The 24,283-nt window shown below is 38.6% G+C and overlaps 1 pseudogene; it reads right to left on the reverse strand.

The window, feature by feature from the left end:
- Nucleotides 1-601: 601 nt before the first annotated feature.
- Nucleotides 602-22,814, reverse strand: LOC123937919 (annotated as a pseudogene).
- Nucleotides 22,815-24,283: the final 1,469 nt, after the last annotated feature.

The following is a 24,283-nucleotide window of genomic DNA, read 5'->3' on the forward strand; positions in this document are numbered from 1 at the left end:
TTTCCTTCTCCTAATGTCCTCCATGTTATTCCTTATGTTCCACACGTAAGTGAAAGTGTTAGGTCTTTTTACTTTATTATACAGTTACATATCTTTGTAAAATATTTGCATGTTCCAATGTAAAAAGTGTTGCATTGGAGTGCCTGGGTGGCTCAGCCATTTAAATATCTGCCTTCAGCTCAGGTCATGATCTCAGGGATCCTGAGATCCAGGCAGTATCTGGCTCCCTGCTCAGCGGGGAGTCTGCCTCTCCCCCTCCTCTGCACCTCCCCACCCTGTGCACATGCAGGCTCTCTCTCCCTATCAAAAAAATAAATAAAATCTTTAAAAAATAATAAAGTAAGTTGCATTGAGTAAAATCTAGCCCTTATGCTGCCTCTCCACACAGTACATTTCCCCAATATATAATTGAATTTTATTACTGAACTTATGTCATAGTTAACTGAAGAATATGTGCAAATATAGTCTCATATTTTACACTGTCTTAGATTATCACAAACACACTATACACATAATTCTCCACCTCACTCTTTGCCTTAAACAATGAACAATACATCCTGGAGATGAGATTACAGTAATATATAGAGTATTACTCGTTCCATATAATTCTAGAGTCATTTATTTTGTGGTTGTAACATTTTTTATTGAAGAACATTTCAATTTTATGTTTTACCATTTCAAATAGTGCTGCAATTAATAACTTTAATCATATACATTTTGGAATTTTTCCCAGAGTTCTTGTTTTTCTCCCCACCCCCAGCTTTATTTATGTGAAACTGGAAATAAAATCATATATATTTAAAGTATACAATCTGACGATTTGATAGATATTTACGTATGGTGGAATGACTACTGCATTCAAGTCGATTCATACATCCATCCCCTCACATATTTGCCATCTGTGTGTGTGTGTGTGTGTGTGTATGTGTGTGTTGAACAGGCTTAGAATCTACTGTCTTAGCAAATTTCAAGTTCTGTTGTTGTATAGTGTTATTACACAGTTTGATTAACTATAGTCACCATAATATACATTCACCTTATAACTGAAAGATGTGCTCTTTAACGGCATTACACATTATCCCCACCTTCCAGCCATTAATCTACTCTCAATTTTATGGCCCAGATTCTTCAAAGTGAGATCACAGGGGCAAAGTGTAAATGTGTGTGCAATGTTCCTAGGGATGACCTAATATGCCACATTAGACTAGATCATTTTCTGGGAATACCAGCATTGTATGACAGCAACTGTTTTTCTACAGTTTCACCCACAGAATGTCAAACTATGCAATTTGCCCAATCTAATAGGAAATAAATGATACCTTAGTATACATGACATTTCTTGACATGAATTTGCATTCCCCTTATTAGATGAGAGGTTGGATATGTTCAAGTACCTTTTGCATTTTTTAAAAATTTCCACATAGGTCCATCACAATCCACTTTTCTCTTATTCCCTAAACTCTCAAGTTCAGACAGAAAATATACTGATAGCAGCCAAGGGGTGCCTAGACTTGCAATTTGCAAACCTTGGACAATTTGCAAACCATCTTATACATGTGTCCTTCTCACAGTGTACTCCAGATAAAGTTTTTCCTTAGCTAATGTTTCTCTTTCATTTCCTGTGACTCATGTTCAGCTCACCATCTTTTGTGTTTTTAACTAAAATAATAAACCTAGAAAGGACAAGGAGGTTCTCAGTCAACATTAATTGATCTACTAATGATCACAATTTATGGATTCACCACAGAATGTCAGGAGCACAAAAAACAGACTACGTATTCATTGACTTAAAAAATCATTTTTGAGGACCTACTGTGTGTACAGCCATTTTATTCCTACTATGGCAGTAGAAAGACCAGTGCTGAGTAAAAAGTAACCATCACACAAAGTGTTATACTCCCCACTAAACAGAATAATTCCAGATTCCTGTCCTTCATTTTCCCAAGAAGGATCATATGAAGGAAGGACTCTTTAGAGCTCATTGTTTTCACTGTCAAATTATAGTCACTAAGTTCATGGTTTGTTCAAGAGTAAATTATGGAACTCTCTGCGACAATCCATGGGAGCAGTGGTCAGTATTGCTTCAGGGGAGCCCTAAGTCAACTTTCCAGGCATCAGTGCCATGTCAGCACTGAGAATAATTCAGGAGCTGGCTGTTTCACTTTTCCGATCATCATTCTCAACATCCTGATGTAGACAGGTTTTCCCAGAGCCCACAGAATCCTTAAAAATCTCTTCTTTTTAAAGAAGAACTTTTGCATCACTCACCACAGTCTCAAGGAAATAATTTTGCATGTAGAAATTCTCCCTAAAGTAAATACCACGGGCAATAGGCCCTCCATTAACAGAGCAGAATTTTTCCACATAACTGAACAGTTTTTCCTCTAATGACTCATCAACCTTCTCAACTGATAACAAATGGGGAGACGTGAGGTTTGCCTTGAGTTTCTCCACTGACACATGCAAGTCCTTGGCTATGGTTTCCAGGGATGCATCATCCAGTCCAAAGTAAGATCTGTAGAGGGTTCAAGTCTCTTCCAGCTTTTTCACATCTTTATCACTGAAAAAGATCAGGAAAGGCATCAGGGCCGATGGTCCAGCCTTCAGGGCCTCCAACCATATCTTCTGTCTCAGAACATCCCTCTTCCAGTCAATATCGGCCTCGGTAACGTTCGGCAGGTATTGCATGAAGATGTGGCGCTTGTGGGCGGGGAGCCCCCTCAGCATGGCGGTCTCCAGGCTTTGGAGATCATAGCCAGACAACTCAAAGCTGGAAACTAAGAAGATCTGAGGATCACCCACGTTGGCCTCCTGCAGATGTGTCACACAGTCATCGCGGATCTGTTGCAGGATTTCATGCTTATCAAATGTGCTCGATTTACTAATTTCTAGGTTATGCAAATCACTGTCCACTTTACTTCGGACAAAACAGAAATTCTTCTTCATTTTTCTAATTTCTGTGGCCAGAAATACATCATTGTCCTTAAAGCGTGTAGCGGAGATGATAATAAAGAAATCATATTCGCCAAATTTCATTTTCTTTAGATATGTCTGTGGTGGAAAGGTAGTGGTCCCCACACCAGGAAGGTCCCAGAGTGTCACATTGGGAAACTTTGGGTGTTTGTATGGAGTTCTCACAAAGGTTGTCTCCACTACCCCAGTGGGGGCAGCCCCAACATCCTCATGATCCACCCTCCGCAGGGCATTGATAAAGCTTGACTTCCCTGTCCCAGACTCCCCAGTCACAGCAGTGTTTACTGGGACATCCTCCATGTCTCTCAATGCATCACTGATTACAGAAACTGCTCTCCGAAGGTCCCCGTTCACCAGGTATGATTGAATCGAGGTGATGGTTTCCTGAGAGAGGATTTTTCTTTCCATCTTGAATTCCTTAAAAAAATCCTCGAAGTTGGAGGACAAATCACCACCCTTTCTATGAGAGGGTGTGGAAGAAGACGCCTGACCCATGGCTGGAACCGAAGACACTACGGGGAGGAGAGAAGAAGGAAGGAAAAAGAGTTACCACAAAGAGGGGTGGCTTGAGATATACTATTATGGGTAGGGAGAACCTCAGTCCTGGCCATAATATTATAGTCAGGTGCCCTTCTCTTTCTGTCCAGGCATTGTGTGAACTTCTGACCTGGATATAACATTTGTCCTTGCTTAGTCTCTTCCCTTATCTTGGAAAGCCCTTCTTCTTTAAGAGACTTTTCATTCTTCCAGACCTATTTCAAAGCCTGACTCTTCTTTCCAAACTTTCCTGCCTACATTATTCTTTCCTTATCTTGCTTCAGTTTTCTTTATCTGTAATGTTATGAAAATAGTACTTCTTCTTGGAAACCTAAGGAGACAAAACCAGCATTTATGCCCACAACCCTTCCCACCTGTGGTGTGAGACCCTTTAGAAGATCCACTTCTTATCACCTCCAACTTCATGTCATAAATTTTGGTTCTCATAAGGAGCAGCTAAATAAAGATGAGTGGCTCCTTTCTTTCTCAGAAAAGATACTGTACATCTACATTCGGAGGTAGAAACTTTTAATGACTGCAAATGTCTTTTCTTTTATCTAGAAAGTATGTTGGCTCATGAAACAAAGTGTTAAAAGGACTCTTTTTATTTTCCCTAGAGCAGAAACAGCAGGGGGCATGGATTCCCATGTTTTAAAAAAATATGCTGGACTATCCACCTGGGACTTGCTATGAGCCACCCCAACTGTCCTGAGACTCCACCCATCACCTGCTTCATGCATGTGCATAAAAGGGGACAGATATCAAGTCAGGAAGATAATCCACTAGGGGACTGACTGATGTATAACGTGTCATTGGAACAAAAGATGGTGTTAGCAAAGACTGAAGCAGGAGCTGACTAGGATGTAAGGCAGCCATGATAAAGAGGTTCCTCTGTCACCTTCTCTGATGATCAAACAGCATGATCTGGAATCTTGAATCTATCTGATCCCTGGGGTCTTATACTTTGAGATGGTGCAACAGAAGAAATCACATACCCAGGATTAAAAAATAATGTGAAAGACTTGCATACTGCCCCCTAAAGAGTTTGAGACCAGTTTTTAGGCCAGGAAGCCTGTGCATTCTCAAGGGTGGGGGAGAATACACAGGAGGTTGAAGAAATCTGACTGAGACAGGTCCTAAGGAATGGCACAAATAAAGAGAAAGGGAACCAAATGACAGGATTAGAGGGTAAGCAGATATGGACAACAAAATTCTGCGTGCTGAGCCAATTTCAACCACACACACCCATGCCCTATTTTTAAGGTTCCATGCCTCACCTGATGTTGCATGGAAGTTCTGTTATTGATTCTTTTCTGCTGCAAAAGCCATGCAGGGGTAGCAGGTGCAGAATAGTCGATGGAATCCCTGGGAACTTTTATTCCATCCTCTGGCAGTGTGTCCTCTGCAGCTGGGATAGAAATGGAAGGAAATGTGAGAAATCCATGCCAACAAACCTTAGATGTGCACCTGTACATATATTTCTCATGTCATTCTCTTTACAACCCTACACAGACATTATAATCATTTCCACCATGAATTGAGCATCAAATAAATGATGAGGTTGAGGGACAGACAATGAGGATCCCACCATTAGCAAAGCTCAGAGCTAGGATTCAAGGCGAGGGCCCTCTGCCAAGGGCAGAGTTCTGTCTCAGGAAGGAAAGACAGAGCACACATTATGGTGAGCAGAGGACTTAAAATGAAGTCAGTGTGAAACACACAAGATTTAATTTCCATGAAGAGATGTGTTAAAAAGAAAGCCACAGGGCCATAATGGATCTACTTGATTCAAAGCTCCAAGTTGGTAAACCAAGAAATAGTACCTAACAGCAGGTTTAGTACCTAACCCCCAGGAATGTAATCTCTCAGCAGTCAGCATGGTCATATCCTGGTCAGCACTAAAACCTATACTGACAGATTCCCTCCTCCTCTTCTCTTAGAAGGACAACATTGCCTAGAGCAATGGATTCTCTGCTAATAATTTTTTTCTTATCTTCTTTACCTAAGAACCTTTTCATTTTTGCAGCTCAGTGGAGATCCTTTCTTTTTGCTAGCTGGGATACTACCCAATTCAAAACTTATTTAATAAAGCTAATGAAGTCTTTAGAATTTATTGTTTCAATTTTTTTAAACAAATTTGGTGGCAGTGTCTAGATCCAAAGCAAATTTCTGACTGTATTTGGAGACTACAAGAAACACAGGTGTGGAGTCCCATGAATCCTTTTGAGTTCACTGTCTTTTTCAACATTTCCAAGGACCATTGTAAGTCCATCTTGCTTTGAACTATGATCTCTTTTGCCTTAGAGCTCCTGACTGAGTTGACTTTAGGGTTAATGGATCAATCTATCACTGACAGAAGGCTCTGACAGAACTTCCATCCTTCACCCTTAGTTCAATCCAGAAGTCCACATTGGAATCCCTTCCCCAGTTCCAGCCCACAGTCTGTATTTACTGATCTTTGCTGGCTTAGTATGTTCCCCCATTTCCTGCCTGCAGTCTTCATTAAGGGAACCTGCTTTTATATATATATATATATATATATATATATATATATATATATATATAATGAAATACTATTCAACCATAAAGAAAGAATGAAATCTTGCCATTTGCAAGGAAGTGGATGGAGACAGTAGTATAGCTATGTGACACATATGCTATATGTATCCTTCAAAGAAAAGTACTATATTATTTCAACCTCATGTAGAATTTAGGAAACAAAACAAATGATCATGGAGGAAAAAATAGAGAAGAAAATCAGGAAAAGGCTTTTAATTATAGAGAACAAATGGATGGTTATCAGAGGGGAAGCATGGATGGGGGTGGAATAAATAGGCAGTGGGGTTTATGGAGTGTACTTGTCATGAGGAGCATGGGTAACCGTATGTAAGTATTGAATTACTTACTTGTACACCTGAAACTAATATTATATAGTATGGTATCTAACTGGAATATAAGCACTTGGTGTTACGTACAACTAGTGAATCATTGAACGCTACATCAAAAACCATGAAGTATTAGATGTTGGCTAACTGAAATTAATGGAAAAAAAGACACTTAACAAAGGGATAGATAATATATACATACATACATACATACATACATACATACATACTTGGGGGGAAAAAACTATGGTTCTGGAAGCTATAAAAATTACAAGACTTTTTGTGTGTCCTAAATAACTTGACTTAGTTATGTGAAGTTGGGAGCCACAAAATAATGCCAAACAAAAATGTGAGTTGCCCCCTATTTTCTACTAGATATGGTTGGAGAGAAATGTGTGTTAAACTCCATTTGTAATCAGGGTCCTACCAAACTGCTGCCAGCCCTCAGGGAGATTTACAACTTAGAATTATATTTACCATTTTGGTCTCTCTGGTCACAGAGAAAGGCAGCAAAGAGAGGAACACACAGGGGGATGCATAAGGAAAACACTGCCCCAAAGCCATTGGCTGATTTTTGTAAAGTTTTTAATTGGTGGGGCTCAAAGACTGCAGCTTAAGATTGGTGGCTTGGTTGGGATAGAGTTGGGAGGAAACTGAATTTCTCCTGTAAGGAGGGCAGACAAATGACCCAGAAATAGAGTTAAAAGTGATCTGGGGGTGCCTGTGTGTCTCAGTGGGTTGGGCCTCTGCCTTTGGCTCAGGTCATGATCCCAAGTTCCTGTGATTGAGCCTCGAGTCAGGCTCTCTGCTTGGTGGGGAGCCTGCTTCCCCCTCTCTCTCTGTCTGCCTCTCTGCCTACTTGTGATCTCTCTTCTCTCGCTCTGTCAAATAAATAAATAAATAAATAAATAAATAAATAAATAAATAAAATCTTAAAAAAAAAAAAGGAAAACAGTGATCTGAAAGATGCCTAGGACACACAAATGGGAGAGACATCACTCTACTGAGAGTACTTCCTTGAGAACAGTAGCATGAAGAATCCTTTCTGAGGACAATGAGCTAGATGGAGCCATTTCCCTAGCCCTGGCCCCCAGCATAAACACAGAATCACTTGCATCAAACAACTGAGCACCAACACTGGCTGCCTAACCTACTTACATGGGTCCCACAAACCCATGTTCTACCAGAACTGCCCATCTTGGTGAAGTTTGCCTTGGCCCCAATACAGCACACCACTCCCCCAGAAGACAAGCAGAAACCACCACACACACTGCATCTCTAGACCAGAGACTTTTACAAGTTCTCATTGAAGTAGCATCAGGTCTCATTTAGCAAATAGACCAGAGCACACCTAGTTAAAACTCACCACACTCTGGAAAAGGTTCAAACACTGCTCACAGTAGGAAAGGAAAGCCTCTGCAGATGACAGGCCTGGAAGGACAAAGTAGCCAAAACACAGTAGCTGAGTGTATGCAGCACACACCAGAGAATACCAAAAAGTACCAGGCCACAGACACTTCAAAAAGCCATTACTCTCAGGAGCAGAAACATAACAGGCTTTTCTAACACAGAGAAGAACACAGTGACTTAGACAAAATACCAAGGCAGAATAATTCATCCTAACTGAAATAACAAGAGGAGGTCACATCCAGAGATCTAATCAAAACATATAAGTAATATGCCTTATGGATAATTTAAAGTGATAATCACAAATATACTAGGCTTGAGAAAAGAATGGAAGACTTCAGGGAAGCCCATACCAAAGAGATAAAGGAGTTAAAAAACAGAAATGAAAAATGCAATAATTGACATTCAAAACAGACTGGATGCAGTGAATACAAGGGTAGAAGAAGGATAGGAATGAATAAGTGATAAAGAGGATAAAACAAAATTATGGAGCATAAGGAATAACACAGAGGACATTGGGAGATGGAGAGGAGAAGTGAGTTGGGGGAAATCAGAGGGGGAGATAAACTGTGAGACACTGATCTCTGAGAGAAAAACAGTGTTTGGAGGGGAGGGGTGAACCTGGTAGTGGGTATTGTGGAGGGCACGTATTGCTTGAAACACTGGGTGCGGTGCGTAAGAATGAATTTTGGAACACTGAAAAAAATAAAATAAAAAATTTTTAAAAAGAAGTGAAAATAAAAGCAAAAGATCTTTAAGAGGAAGATTAAAAAAATGAAGTTGAACAAAAATTAAAAAAAAGAAATATGTAACACAGGAAGAGATTTAGGGAACTCAATAACTCCATCAAACATAGTAACATTTGTATTATAAGAGTCCCAGAAGAAGAAGAGAGAGTAAAGGAGACAGAAAATTTATTTGAAGAAATCATAGCTTAAAACTTCCCAAATCTAGGAAAGGAAATAGACATCCAAATCCAGGAGGCACAGAGAACTCCCACCAAATTCAACAAAAACAGATCAACACCAAGACCTATTGTAATTAAATTTGCAAAATATAGCAATAAGGAAAATATCTTAAAAGAAGCAAGAAAAATATTGTTAAAATGTCTATGCTACCCAATCAACCTATGCATTCAGTGTAATTTCTATCTAAATACCATTAACATTTTCCACAGAGCTGAAACAAACAATCCAAAATTTGTATGGAAACAGAAGACCCCAAGTAGCCAAAGGAATGTTGAAAAAGAAAACCAAAGCTGGGGGCATCAAAATACAGCTTCAAGCTGTTTTACAAAGCTGTAATCATCAAAATAATATGGGACTGACACAAAAACAGACACATAGATTAATGGAACGGAAAAGAGAACCCAGAAATGGGCCCTCAACTCAATAGTCAATCAACTCAATAGTCAATTAATCTTCGACAAAGCAGGAAGGAATATCCAGTGAAAACAAGACAATGTCTTCAACAAATGGTGTTGGGAAAAATGGACAACCATATGATGAAGAATGAAACTGGCCATGTTCTCACATTATACACAAAAATAAACTAAAAACAAATGAAAGACCTAAATGTGAGACAGGAATCCATAATAATCCTAGAGAAAAACACAGGCAAAAGCCTCTTTGATGGAGAACAGTGTGGAGACTCCTCAAGAAATTAAAAATAGAGCTTCCCTATGACCCTACAATTGCACTACTGGGTATTTACCCCAACGATACAGATGTAGTGAAAAGAAGGGCCATCTGTACCCCAATGTTCATAGCAGCAATGGCCATGGTTGCCAAACTGTGGAAAGAACCAAGATGCCCTTCAATGGACAAATGGATAAGGAAGATGTGGTCCATATACACTATAGGGTATTATGCCTCCATCAGAAAGGATGAATACCCAACTTTTTTAGCAACATGGACGGGGCTGGAAGAGATTATGCTGAGTGAAATAAGTCAAGCAGAGAGAGTCAAGTATCATATGGTTTCACTTATTTGTGGAGCATAACAAAGAACTTGGAAGATATGGGGAGATGGAGAGGAGAAGGGAGTTTAGGGAAATTGGAAGGGGAGGTGAACCCTGAGAGACTGTGGACTCTGAAAAACAATCTGAGGGTCTTGAAGGGGTGGGCGGTGGGATGTTGGCGGAACAAGGTGGTGGGTATTAGGGAGGCACGTATTGCATGGAGCACTGGGTGTGGTGCATAAACAATGAATACTGTTATGCTGAAAAGAAATAAAAATAAAATAAAGCAAAATAAAACCTCTTTGACCCAGGCCACAGCAACTTCTTGCTAGATAAATCTTGAAAGGCAAGGGAAACAAAAGCAAAAATGAACTTTTGGGACTTCATCAAGATAAAAAATCTTCTGCACAACAAAGGAAACCATAAATAAAGCTAAAGGCAACTCACGGAATTGGAGAAAATATTTGCAAATGTCTTATCAGATAACGGTCTAGTATCCAAGACCTATAAAGAGCTTATCAAACTCAACACTGAAAAAAAACAAAAATCCAGTCAAAAAATGGGCAGAAGACATGGATAGATAGATACTTCTCCAAAGAAGACATGCACATGACCAACAGACACATGAAGATGCTCAACATCACTCGTTATCAGGAAAATACAAATCAAAAACCGCAATGAGATACCACTTCACACTGGTCAGAAAGACTACTATGAACAACTCAGGAAACAACAGGTTTTGGAAAAAAATGCAGAGAAAGGGGAACTCTCTTACACCATTGTTGGGAATACAAACCATTGCAGCCATTCTGGAGAACAGTATGGATTTTCCTCAAAAAGTTAAAAATAGAGGTGCATTATAACCAATTGCACTACTAGGTATTTATCTGAAGGATACAAACATAGTGATTTGAAGGGACACATGCACCCCAATGTTTATAGCAGCAATGTCCACAATAGCCAAACAATGGAAAGAGACCAGGTGTTCATCAACAGATGAATGGACAAAGAAGAGGGGATATATAGAGATATATATATAGATAGATGATGATAGATAGATATACTGAACTATCAAAAAGAGTGAAATCTTGCCATTTGCAACAACTTGGATGGAACTAAAAAGTATTATGCTAAGCAAAATAAGTCAGTAAGAGAAAGCAAATACCATATGGCTTCACTCATATGTGGAATTTAAGAAATAAAAGAGATGAACATAGGGGAAGGGGAGAAAAAAACAAAATAAGATGAAAACAGAGAGGGAAACAAACCATAAGACACTCTTACCTCTAAGAAGAGCAAACTTAGGGTTGCTGGAAGGGAGGTGGGATGTATTGGGATGGTGTAATTAGGTAATGGATATTAAGGAGGGTACTCGAAGTAATAAGCACTGGGTGTTGTAGGCAACTGATGAATCACTAAATTCTAACTCTGAAACTAATAATACAGTATATCTTAAATTGAATTTAAATAAAAATTTAAAAATAAAAATAAAGCCATTGTATACTTAGAAGAAGAAGAAGAAAAAGAAAGAGTAAGAGTGAGAATGAAGAAGAAGAAGGAGGAGGAGGAGGAGGAGGAGGTAGACAAAAGAAAACTGACAAGGCTAGTTGCTGATCTTTCAAGAGAAATTTGGCAGTCCCTAAGAGAGTGGCATGATATAGTCAACATGCTGAATGGGAAAAATCTGCAGTCAAGAATACTTTAACCAGGAAGGCTATCATTAAGAATAGAAGGAGAGATAAAAAATAAAAGATAATAGACATTAGTAAATTTTAAAAAAACAGAATAGAAAGAGAGAGAAAAGAGTTTCCCAGGCAAACAAAGCTAAAGGACTTCATGACCAGTAAACCAGCCCTGCAAGAAATATAAAAGGGGACACCAAAAGTGACAAAAGCAAGAAAGGAACAGAGAAAATATCCAGAAATAATGACAAAACAAGTAATAAAATGACACTAAATATGTATCTATCTGTAATTACTCTGACTGTAAATGGACTAAATGTTCCAATAAAAAGACATGGGTGTCAGAATGGATTAAAAAAAAAAAGACCCATCTGTATGCCTCCTAAAAGAGATTAATTTCAGACCTAGAGACACCTGCACATTGCAAGTGAAGGGTTGGAGAAATAATTATGGAAATGGACCTCAAAAGAAAGTTGGAGAAGTGATACTTATAACAGACAAACCAGATGTTAAACCAAAGACGGTGACAAGTGAAGAAGGGCACCATATCATAATCAAGAGGGGTATTCAACAAGGAGATCTAACAATTGTCAATATTTATACCTCCAACATGGGAGCACCCAAATATATAAAACAATAACAAACAAAAAGGTACTCACTAATAATAATACAGTAATAGCTGGGTCTTTAACACTGTACTTACATCAATGGGTAGATCATATAAGTAGAAAAACAATAAGGCAACAATAGCTTTGAATGACACACTGGACCAGATGATCTTAACAGATATATTCATAACATTGCACCCTATGTCACCAAAATACACACTGGACATTCTTTTGAAATGCACATTGGATATTCCACAGAATAGATCACAAACTGGACCACAGGTCAACCCTCATTTAGTACCAAAAGAAGGAGTCATACCATGTATATTTTCTGAAAATAACACTATGAAATTAGAAGTCAACCACAAGAAAAAAATTTGGAAAGACCAAAAATAAATGGATGTTAAACAACATACTACTAAAGAGCATTAACTCATTAGAAGTCAAGGAGGAAATAAACATTACATGGAAACAAATGAAAATGAAGACACGACAGTCTAAAAATTTGGGAGGCAGCAAAAGTGGTCATAAGATACAGGCCTACCTAAAGAAGTAAGAAAAATCTCAAAAAAGAACATCAGCAGAAGAAGGGAAATAAAAGATTAGAGCAGACATAAATGATGTGGAGGAGGAGGAGGAGGAGAAGGAGGAGGGGGAGGAGGGGAAAAGAAGAAGAAGGAGGAGGAGGAAGAGGAGGAGAAGGGGAAGGGAAAGAGAAAGGAGAAGGAGAAGAGGAAAAAGGAGGAGGAGGGGGAGGAGAAGAAGAAGAAAGGAAGAAGAAGAAGAAGAGAAGGAGGAGGAGGAAGTGGAGGAGGGGAAAGAGAAAGAAGGAAGAAGAAGGAGGAGGAGGAGGTGGAGGAGGGGAAAGAGAAAGAAGAAGGAAGAAGAAGGAGGAGGAGGATAGGAGGGGGTATTAATGAAACCAGAAGCCAGTTCTTTGAAAACATTAAGAAAATTGATAACACATTAGCCAGTCTTAACAGAAAGAAAAAGGAAAAGACCCAATTAAATGAAACCACAAATCAGAGAGGAGAGACAGCAAGGAATACCACAAAAATACAAACAATAAGAGATTATCATGAAAAACTATATGCCAACAAATTGGACAACCTGCAAGAAATGGATTATTTCCTAAAAACACAAGCTACAAAACTGAAACAGAAACAGAAAACCTTAACAGACGCATAATCAGCAAAGAAATTGAATCAATAATCAAAAATCTCCCAAGAAACAAAAGTCAAGGATGAGCTAGCCTCACAGTTGAATTCTACAAATATGTGAAGAACTAATATGTATTCTTCTCATATTGTTCCAAAAGAGAGAAATAGAAGGAAAACTTCCAAATGCTTTCTATGAGGCCAGCATTACCCTGATTCCAAAACTGCACAGAATCCACTAAAAAGAACTACAGGCCAATATCCCTGATGAACATGGATGCAAAAATTATCAGTAAAATGTTAGCAAAATGAATCCAACAATACAGATTCCTTTACGGAATCATTCACCATGATCAAGTGAGATTTATTCCTGGACTTTAATGGTGGTTCAAATTTTGCAAATCAATCAATGTGATATGCCACATTAATAAAAGAAAGGATAAGGACACTATGATTCTTTTTGTAGATGTAGAAAAAGCATTTCACAAAGTACAAGATCAATTCATGATTAAAAAAAAAAAAAAACTCTCAACGGAGGGGGTTAGAGGAGGCATGCCTCAAAGTAAGAAAGGCCATATATAAAAGACCCACAGCTAATATCATCCTCAATGGGGAAAAACTGAGAGTTTTTCCTGTATGGTCAGGAACAGGACTGGGACGTTCACGTTCACCACTGTTATCTAACATTATGCTGAAAATCCTTAGCGTTGGCAATCTAAAAACAAAAAGAAATAAAAGGCATCCAAATTGGCAAGGAAGAAGTCAAATTTTTGCTGATGACATGATACTGTGTGTAGAAAACCTGAAAGACTCCACAAAAGTTTGCTAGAACTTATACAGGAATTCAGTAAAGATACAAAATAAACCTATAGAAATCTGTTGCATTTGTATACATCAGTAATGAGGCAGAAGAAAGAAATTAAGGAATCAATACCATTTACAATTATGCCAAAAACCATAAGATACCTAGCCAAAGAGTTAAAATACCTGTACACAGAAACCTATAAAACACTGATGAACGAAACTGAAGATGACACAGAAATGGAAAAGAATTCCATGCTCACGGATAGGAAAGACAAATATTGTTAAAATGTTTATATTATCCTAGTCAATCTACACATTTAATGCAATCTTTATCAAATACCATAAGTATTTTTCACAGAGCTAGAAAAAAACAATCTGAAAATACACATGGAACCACAAAAGACCCCAAATAGCCAAAGCAATCTTGAAAAAGAAAAGCAAAATGAGATGCATCATAATTCTGGACTTTGAGTTATATAAAAAGTTGTAGTGACCAAAGCAGTAGAGTCCTGGCAGAAAAACAGACACAGAGATCAATGGAACAGAATATAAAAGCAAGAAATGGACCCCCAGTGGTTTGGTCAAGTAATCTCTGGCAAAGAAAGAAAGAATTTCCAATGGGGGTGGGGGGCAGAGAAGAAACAGTCTCTTCAACAAATGGTCTTAGAAAAACTGGACACCAACATGTAGAACAATGAAACTGGACCACTTTCTTATACCATATACAAAAGTAAATTCAAAATGAATTAAAGATCAGGATGTGAGGGGCGCCTGGGTGGCTCAGTAAGTTAAAGTCTCTGCCTTTGGCTCAGGTCATGATCTCAGGGTCCTGGGATCAAGCCCCGCATTGGGCTCTCTGCTCAGCAGGGAGCCTGCTTCTTCCCTCTCTCTCTGCCTGCCTCTCTGCCTACTTGTGATATCTCTATCAAAAAAATAAAATATTAAAAAAAAAGATCAGGATGTGAGACAGGAAACCATTAAAGTCCTAAAATCAAAGTAACTTCTTTGACATTAGCTGAAGCAACTTCTAACTCGACATGTCTCTTGAGGCAAGGGGAGGAAAAGGAAAAATAAACTACCAGGACTTCATTAAAATTAAAAGCTTCTGTAGAGCAAAAGAAACAATCAATAAAAATAAAAGGCAGCCTATGGAATGGGAGAAGATATTTGCAAATGACATATCTGATAACAAGATTAGTGTCCAAATACAAAAGGAATGTATAAGCTCAACACCAAAACTAACTAATCCAATTAAAAAATAGAAGACATGAATAGACACGATCCCAACGAGGACATACAGATGGCTAACAGAACATGAAAAGATGTTCAACATTACTCATCATCAGGGAAATACAAATCAGAACTACAATGTGTTATTACCTCACACCTGTCAAATGGCTAAAATTAACAACACAAGAAACAACAGGTGTTGGTGAGGATGCAGAGAAATGGGAACCTTCTTACCCTGTTGGCAGAGGCAAACTGGTACAGCCACTCCAGAACAGTATGGAGAGTCCTCAAAAAGTTAAAATAGAACTACCTTAGGATCCAGCCATTTTACTACTAAGTATTTACCCAAAGGAGACAAAAATACTGATTCAAAGGGATTCATGCATCCTGATGTCTATAGCAGCATTACCAACAATAGCCAAATTATGGAAAGAGCCCAAATATCCATTGACTGGTGAATAGATAAAGAAGATGAGAGATATCTTCTCTCTCTCTCTCTCTCTCTCTCTCTATATATATATATATATATATATAAGATGTGAGAGATATATATGGATATAGATATAGATATATAGATATCTTACAATGGAATATTGTTCTGCCATAAGAAAGAATAAAATCTTGCCACTTGAAATGTGGATGGAGCTAGGGAATATTGTGCTAAGAAAATAACTCAATGAGAGAAAGATAAATACCATATCATTTCACTCATATGTGGATTTTAAGAAACAAACAAACAAAAAAATGAACATGGAGTGGCAGGAAAACCAGGGTAAAACCAAGAAACTGACTCTTAGCTTTGAGAACAAACCAGTGACTATTGGAGGGAAGGTGGGCAGGGTACATGGCTTAAACATGTGATGGGTATTATGCAGGACACCTGTGATGAGCACTGGGTGATGTATGTAAGTGCTGAATCACTGAAGTCTACACTTGAAACTAATATTACACTGTATAATTAACTAACTGGAATTTAAATAAAAACTTGGAGGGGAAATGTATTTTAAAAATAGCTTGAGATAAAATAAAGTGGGATTTTTCTCGGGGTACAAGTGTGGTTCAATGTTTGCAAAATAATCAATGGGACACATCGATAAGGAAAAGAATGAAAACCATGTGATTACGTAAATAGATGAAGAAAAAGCATTGACAACGTATAACATCTGCTTGTGATAAAAACTTTACACAAAGTAGGTCTAGAGGTAACATACTTCAACATAATAAAGGCCATATATGAAAAACCCTCAGTGAAATCATACTCTGTTGAGAAAAACTGGGAGAATTTCACCTGTCAGGAACAAGAGAAGGCAGTCCACTCTTACCACTTGTATTCAACATAGGCTAGAAGTCCTAGTCATAGTAATTAGACTACATAAAGTCACAGAGCATTCAAATTGACAAGCAGGAAGTAAAAGTTATTATTTGCAGATGACATGTATGAGATACACAAAACACTATAGACTCCATCAAAAAACTCCTAGAACTATTAAATAAATTCAGTAAAGTCACAGGATATGAAATCAATGTATAGAGATGTGTCGTATTACTATACGCTAACAATAAAGCAGCAGAAAGAGAAACTAGAAAAACAATCCCATTTATAATTCCACCAAAAAACACCAAAATATCTAGGAATAAACTTAACCAAAGAGGTGGAAGAACTGTTCTCTGAAAACTATAAAACACTGATGAAAGAAAATCAAGGCAATGCAAAGAAATGGAAAGACATTCCATGCTTGGGTGGGAAGAACAAATATTGTTAAAATGTCTTTATTACCTAAAGAAATCTACAGTTCCAATGCAGCTCTACAGACATACCAAGAGCACTTTTCACAGGCACGGAATGAATAATCCTAAAATTTCTATGGGGAAAAAAAAAGACCTCAAATAGCCAAAGGAACCTTGAGAGAGAAAAACAAAACTGAAGGTATCACAATTCCAGGATTCAAGTTATATTACAAAACTGTAATCATAAAAACAGTATGGCACTGAAATAAAATAGACACATCCATCAATGCAAAAGAATAGAAAACCCTGAAATACACCCAGAATTTATTGGTCAATTAATCTTTGACAAAGCAGGAAAGAATATGCAATGGGCAAAAATAGAGTCTTCAACAAATGGTGTTGGGAAAACTGGAGAGCTACATGCCAAAGGATGAAACTGGACTACTATATTGCACCACACAAAAATTAATTCAAAAATTAATCCAAAATGAATTAAAGACCTAAATATGAGACCTGAAGCCATAAAAATCCTAGAAGAGAACACAGGAAGTAAAGTCTCTGACATTGGCCAAAGCAACATTTTCTAGACCACTCTCCTGAGGCAGAGAAATAAAAGCAAAAATAAACTATTAGGACTTCATCAAAATAAAAATCTTGTGCATATCAAAGAAAACTATTAACTAAGAAACAACCTACTGAATTGGATCAGATATTTGTAAATGATATGTGAGATAAAGAGTTAGTATCCAAAATACGCAGGGAATTGATACACCAAAACACAAAAATAATCCAATTTAAAAATGCACATTAAAGAGGGCACATGATATGAGGAACACTGACTGTTATACTAAATTAATGAGTCAGTGAACAATATATTAAAAACTAATGATGTACTATACTTTGGCTAATTGAATTTAAAAATTGTTTTAAAGGGGAAAAAAATGGGTACAAGACAAGGACAGGCATTTCACCAAAGAAGACATCTAGATGGCCAACAGACACATGAAAAGATGCTCAAAATCACATTAGGGAAATTCCAAACAAAGTCACAATAAGATAACCAAAATGTTAAAATGAAAAACAGGGGCGCCTGGATGGCTCAGTGGGTTAAAGCCTCTGCTTTCAGCTTAGGTCATGATCCCAAGTTCCTGGGATGGAGCCCCACATCAGGTTCTCTGCTCAGCGGGGAGCCTGCTTCCCCCTCTGTCTCTCTGCCTGCCTCTCTGCCTACTTGTGATCTCTGTCTGTCAAATTAAATAAAATCTTTGAAAAAAAAATGAAATAGAATAAAAAATAAAATGAAAAACACAAGGAAAAAAAGTGTTAGGGAGGATGTGTTAAAAAAGGAATCCTGGTACACTGTTGGTGGGAATGCAAGCTGAGGCAGGCACAGTAGAAAACAGTATGGAAGCTTCTCAAAAACTTAAAAAGAGGACTACCCTCTGATCCAGTAATCACACTACTGGAAATACAAGAAACTACTATTAAAAAGCACATTTCCAGAAATCATGATATGTATTTATAAATGTACAATCTAAAGAATATTGGTATGACATACACTTAACAAGTACTTACCCTTTACTTTTCTTAGACATTAAAGTTTCTAAATGTTAAGAACTCTGATTAATGTGTGTGGCTAGAGCTACTAAAAATTTTTTAAAAAGGAGACTTCTCTAAATGAAGAAAAGTAGGGCATGTGCTTTTGATTAAAAAAAAAGTATATGGATGAGAGATGACTTTTTTTTTTGGATGCAAAAGAAATTTGTATTAAGACTGTGAAAAAGGAATCTTTGGAAAGGAATTTATTCATGGTCAGGACTGACTAACATTGCAATGAATATGTTCTCATACATAAGTAAGCTGGTGTAAAATTAGAATTTGTTTTCTTATCTGTTAAAAGGACAAAGAGTTGTCTGTTTTAAACATTTGATCTACCTTTAGTAATACATTGTAAAAGTTCCCTTACCATTTAAGTGATCTTCCTAGAAAACAAGGATCCTGTGTTTTATGTTTGATTTGTATAGGTATATAAGTATTATAGAAATTATGTGGAATTCCTGGAAATTTGATATGTCCTAGTAAAATATTATCTCTTAAAATTACCCTTTTACCTTCTGAAACTGCTGTCATCAAAACTGACGCTCACACTAAAAGGACTGAACCAGAATATCAGGAAAATGCCCCAGCTGACTCTCATGTAAAGGCAGGCGGCAAAAGTATCTCTAAAGAATGTGGCATATGCGGATAAAATCCATTCTGCCACTGCAAAAATGTCCCCTCACTGTGAGGTTTCTGCTATTCTGATGTCAGTGTAACATGGCAACCCTCTGCTTCTGAATCAGAAAAAACATGATGGGTAACCAACGGCTGTAAATGAAATAGTCAGGGCTTGGGAAACCCAGGGTAGTTGCTTGATTCTTTCCCTGGTAAACTCCATTGTTTCTTTGTTTGTTGTTTAGTTTTGCTTTTTTTCATTCCTTTACCCATCCTGGTCCATTTAAGATGACTCAAACTATGACTGGACATTAGTGGGGAAATTTCTATAAAATTGTGGAAACAGTCTACAACCAATGTCTGACTTCTCAGGTCCATTATCCTGGAGAAATTATTTTAGCCCCTGGAGGCCTCACACCTTAGTCCCTCTAGACTTATGAAGACCTGCAGCTGTGGGTTGTCAATATGTTCTTGTTATTGTACATATATTTTCCTGGAAGGTTGAAAATTTCACCTGCTACAAAGTTAAAGCCTTCCCAGTAAGGAACTGTTAGAAAAGGTGTTTCCCACTTGCACAATCTCCAGTGATTGAGGCAGCCTTTTCATCGGACAAATTATATCAGCCTTAACAAAAACCGTTCAAACTTCTTGGAATCATCACTAGTCCTATCACCCTCAATCATTAGGTAAGGTTGAGAGATCAAACTTAAAAATTTAAACTAGCCACAACTACTGGATGTCCCTGCCCTAAGGTATAGTGCCTTTGGACTTGCTGACTGTTTGCAGTACCCATTTTGGGCATGTAAACTCGCCCCACACAACATAGTCACTGGAAGACCAACGTCTATTGGAATATAACTTTCTGCTGATCCCTCGATGTCGCCTGCTAGTATGACCAACTAAAGCAAAATCTCTAATGCTTTACCATAAAACCTATCATCAGTAGTTTAGAGAAGTCTTCCCACCTCCCAATTCAAAGAATCCTGTCGGACACAGTCTAGACCCTGGTGACTGAGTATTCTAGAAACATTAGAGGAATACAGCTTTTGACCCCATTGAAAGGGATCTTACCAAGTGTTCTCAATCAGACATTGCGAGAAAGTTATAAGGTGTTGAGTCTTGGGTTCACATTTCACAGCTAAAGAAGGTTTTCCCTGCACCTTGTCCTGCACAGATTCTAGATACCTCTAAATAAAATTGATGAGGAAGATAAGTACCTGACATCGAGGTAGACTGCTTTCATGTGACAACAGATCAAGTCTTCATACTTTAAAGGAGAAGCACTTTCTTCTTTCCCTTTCCTTTACTCTGGCATAATCCTGGAAAGATAACGCCTTCAGCTGTATGTCTGAGCTCATTGCTCACAAGGGGAGTAAGCTGTAAAACAACCTTTTATTTTAGGCTAAGAGAAAAATCTAACCATCTTCCTAACCCTTCACAACCAAAATAAGACATCTCATTGATCGGCTCTCTTAGGTTTACATCATGGAGTTTAAAAAAAGACCAACCAGAAGGTGCCTGGGTGGCTCTTTCAGGTTTACATCATTGAGTTAAAAAAAAAAAAAAAAAAAAAGATGAACCAGAGGGTGCCTGGGTGACTCAGTTGGAAAGCAGCTGCCTTTGGCTCAGGTCCTTATCCCGGAGTCCCTGGATCTAGTCCCACATTGGGCTCCCTGCTTGTCAGGGAGCCTGCTTCTCCCACTGAACCTGTCCTCTCACACTCTCTCTCCCTCATTCTCTCTCTCTCAAATAAAAAATTAAATCTTAAAAAAAAATAGATATTACAAAATCCATGACTAACACAGTAGCTGCCCCAAAAAACTGCTTAGATTCTCTAGCCAAAAATCCGCTTGACAATAAGATATCCCCCTGATTATCTTTTAGCGAAACAAGAGCTGTTTATACTGTGACCAACACCACCTGGTGCATCTGGATTAACACTTCTGGGGAAGTTGAAACACAGTTACATAAGTTCACTGAGCAAGCCGCTTGGCTTAAAAAGACTCCTTCAGTGGGATCTTTCTTTGACTTACTTACATTTGATTTTTGGGGTCTTGGGAACCATGGCTTCAATGTGCACTCTAACCATTAAAAAAAATCCTGCTTATAAAAATCATAATAATCTGACAAGTAGATTGTACTCTCAGAAGTTGTAAATGCATGTTCACAGATGGTAACCATCAAGTAAGTAATCTCCCTGAGACTGGACCATCAGAAAAAGGATGTAAATGGATAATTCAAAAATTATGAATATGAAGTCATAACCTGGAAATATCACAGAGATTATGCAAAAACATGATGACAGGTGAATACCATGCAAAGATCAGCAAAAACAGCAAGAACACTGAACAGTACCTGAAAGTGACACCAGTATCGTACGTTTTGATCACACCTATAACTTAAGCTGAGTCTGATCACAAGCAGGTAATTGTGAAAAAGGGCTACAGGGTCACATGGCCACAGGGCCATAGGAAGACACTTAAATTAAAGCCTCAACTCAGTAACCAAAACCTAATGCCTAACTACAGTTTAAATACCAAAGGAATGAGCCCTTTAAACAGTGAACTTTGTATTTCCTGGTCAGCGCTAGGAAATTTGCTGATAGACCCTGTCATTTCCCCTTAGGAGAGCAATCTGGACTAAAATAATAGATTCTCTTTTTTTTTTAAGATTTTATTTATTTATTTGACAGACAGAGATCACAAGTAGGCAGAGAGGCAGGCAGAGAGAGAGGAGGAAGCAGGCTCCCTGCTGAGCAGAGAGCCGGATTCGGGACTCGATCCCAGGACTCTGGGATCATGACCTGAGCCGAAGGCAGAGGCTTAACCCACTGAGCCACCCAGGTGCCCCTAAAATAATAGATTCTTAGCTAATAATTTCTTTCCTTTACCCTTCCTTTCTACCTTTAAAAACATGTCTTTTCCTACAGCTCGGTGGAGTTCCTTGCTATTTGCTAGGTAAGATGATGCCTAACCCATGTGTCACTTAATAAAGCTAAGTAGCTCTTTAAAATTTTCAGTTGAATTTTGTTTCTTAACACATAAGATGCATTGTCTCTTTAGTGAAAGGTATTTAGGCATGAGATGGGGGTGTCTGATCCAGAAGTTCTTGGGGAAATCCCCAACCCACTGACACCCCTGACATTCACATAATCCTTCTGTGTTCATAGGAATAAAGTTTGTTCTCCAGCTGCCCTCTGAAAATGTCCCAAATAGTTAAATGCTCTAAGTGGTTTACAGCCATCCATACCCATCTGCCCCTCAGCCTTTCAAGTCCACAGCCCCCAAAATTGAACATCCAGTCTCTCTCAACCTTAGGCCTACAGATCTGTAATTGCATTTTTAGACCTGGCTTCAATCCAAAATAATTTCTTGTTTACCAGCTCCTGGAGGAAAAGAGACTTCAGCTGCCAGCGTTGAGCTCTGAACGTGTCTCCAGGCAGCTCAGGAAATGCTGAGACTGGTTGAAGTGCTCCCTGAAGCCATGAAGTCAGTAGGAGGAGCGCTGCTCTCCTCAGACTGGCCTTGCACTGGAACAGGTCCTGTGTGCTGGTGTGGTCACCACAGAGATAAAGAGCTGACAGTCACCCCAAATGTCTAAACTGGGTGTGAGGAGCTGGCAGGACTCAAATCATCTGTGGCCTCAGCTCCACCCTCACAGGAACCTGCCCAATAGTAAGAAGCAGCCATCACACTGCAGAGCTCTACGTTTCCCGGAATTGAAAGTGAAATCAAAGTTGAGGGCTCTTTTTCTGAGAAACTCAGCCATTGTCAGGAAGGGAAACTGAAAGGTATCAGGACCATGCGTATGGTGTGTTTTTGGCTTCATGAGTGAGAGGAAGACACTGGATCCCAAGCAGGAGGCTTCTCAGTGACCCGCAAGGGACACTATAACCAGGCCCCAGGCTCCAGGCCAGTCAGAATCTGAATCTAGAATCAGAGAACACAGGCCCGAGTCCTGGTGAAATAACACTCATGGCCCCCCTGTTATCGTTGGACAGCCCAAACTCTATGGGGCATGAAACGTAATAAAGAGGATATCTAGTCCTTGTCCCTGATTCCTGGCACAGAGCTTCAAAAACCCTAGGAATTCCCTAAGTGGTAGGAGTTGACTTTCTTATGCTAATGAAGTCATTCTTGGCAGGATCCTAGATAGCTTCCAGTTAGTGGTTGGTCCACAGAAAGACCAAGCACGTGAAATGGGGGGGAGGGGGGACACAGACAGCTGGATCTGTGGAGGAGAACGGGGTTTGGAGATTGAGTTCAATCAAGGGCTAATGATTTGATTAATCATGTCTATGCAATCCCCATCAAAACTCTGGAATTCAAGGCTCAGTGGTGTGGGTTTCTTGGTTGACATTTGCATTGATGTTCTGGGAAGATGATGCATCATGATTCCATGTGGAGAGACATGGAAGCTGTGTACTCACTCCCAGACCTCACCCTATATATATCCTTTCAAATAAAGCTGTATTTGTACGTATAAAACTTTCCTAACTTTTGTTGATCATCCTAGTTAATTATCAAGGGGGGATTATAGGAACCATCAAATTGGTAGACAGCTGGAGGTCCAGGTGACCTAGGGAATCCCCCAAGTGCAGCTAATGTCTGAAGTGAGGGACTGTCAAAGACTGAGCCCTGAAACCCGGGAAGTTTTTGTTAACTCTGAGTGGTTAGTGCAGGAACTAAAAGGCAGTATTACCAGTTGGAGTGCAAACTGAATAGGGAATAAACTTGTGTCCTTGGTAGCCATGTTCTGACTTTAACTTTCATTTATTTATTTTTATTTTTTGTTAAGTGGAAATCCACTGTATAGTTTATAATTCAAGAGGTGTAAGACATATATATACACACATATACATATATATGTGTGTGTGTGTGTGTGTGTGTATATATATATATATATATATAATATATCCCTCCACATACAATGGTCATTTGTGAAGTGTCTGTACCAGAGGGACCATGTCATTCTTACAAGTCCATTTAATGAACGTCTGAGCAAATATGCACATCTATTTTTTTTTTTTTTGCCTTTTTACAAAAATGGCAGCATTGCCTACACAATGTCCTATACCCTTGGTTCTTCATTTGTTATTT

Source organism: Meles meles, chromosome 3, assembly GCF_922984935.1.
Source record: "Meles meles chromosome 3, mMelMel3.1 paternal haplotype, whole genome shotgun sequence".
Taxonomy (NCBI): domain Eukaryota; kingdom Metazoa; phylum Chordata; class Mammalia; order Carnivora; family Mustelidae; genus Meles; species Meles meles.